Raw genomic sequence first — 862 nt, forward strand, 5'->3', positions numbered from 1 at the left:
AAGGAGAGGCATTGTATGTCCCCACTTAATATATACCAAGTGTCCCCACTTTATGACTGAAACTAATTGACTAAAGGATATAGAAACACAGTATATAGTTGTAAATACCAGATATAGTGTGTGTGAAAGAGGAAGGTCTGAGGAAGGACATTTAGAAGAAAAATAGAGAGGCAAAGCATTAATGGCACAAAGAAACGTGGTATTATCTGTTGAAGATATTTTGTAGTTTTATCAAGTGTACTAGGGAGAAATGTTCACCTGTTGAAATATCCATTTTTTAAGACAAATAATAATGTGATTAAATGTATAAGAGAAAAGTCTACAAATAGAACTACCATATGATCCAGCAATCCCATTCCTTGGTATCTACCCAAAGGACAGAAGAACTCTTCATTGGAAAAGTGCTTGCACATTGATGTTTATTGTGTCACTTCTCAGACATGGAACCAACCCAAATGCCCCCTGTATGGATGAATGGATTGAAAAAATATGGCATAGGTAACCAGCAGTTAGCGTAATGGCTATGTCACTGGACTCCCACGTAGTCAACCACAGTTCACGTCCCAGACCCAGTGGCTTAAAACTCACGCCGGGCACCTGTGCGTGTGTGCCCAAGATCCCGAGAGGAGAATGGAGGAGAAGAGATTGCGGCGTGGCCATCCCCCCTGGGGGGTTAATTTGTTGCTTTCTGTCTTTAATGTCTCTCTCTGTCTGGCAAGCACACACACCCTGTAGTATTCCATAGAGTATATATGCCATAGTTTTGTGAGCGCACATGTCCACAAAACTATGGCATATATACTCTATGGAATACTATTCAGCCATAAAAAAAAAAACAACAAAACCCTGGCTTTTCACAGAA

Source organism: Tupaia chinensis, unplaced genomic scaffold (assembly GCF_000334495.1).
Source record: "Tupaia chinensis unplaced genomic scaffold, TupChi_1.0 Scaffold146807_1, whole genome shotgun sequence".
Taxonomy (NCBI): domain Eukaryota; kingdom Metazoa; phylum Chordata; class Mammalia; order Scandentia; family Tupaiidae; genus Tupaia; species Tupaia belangeri.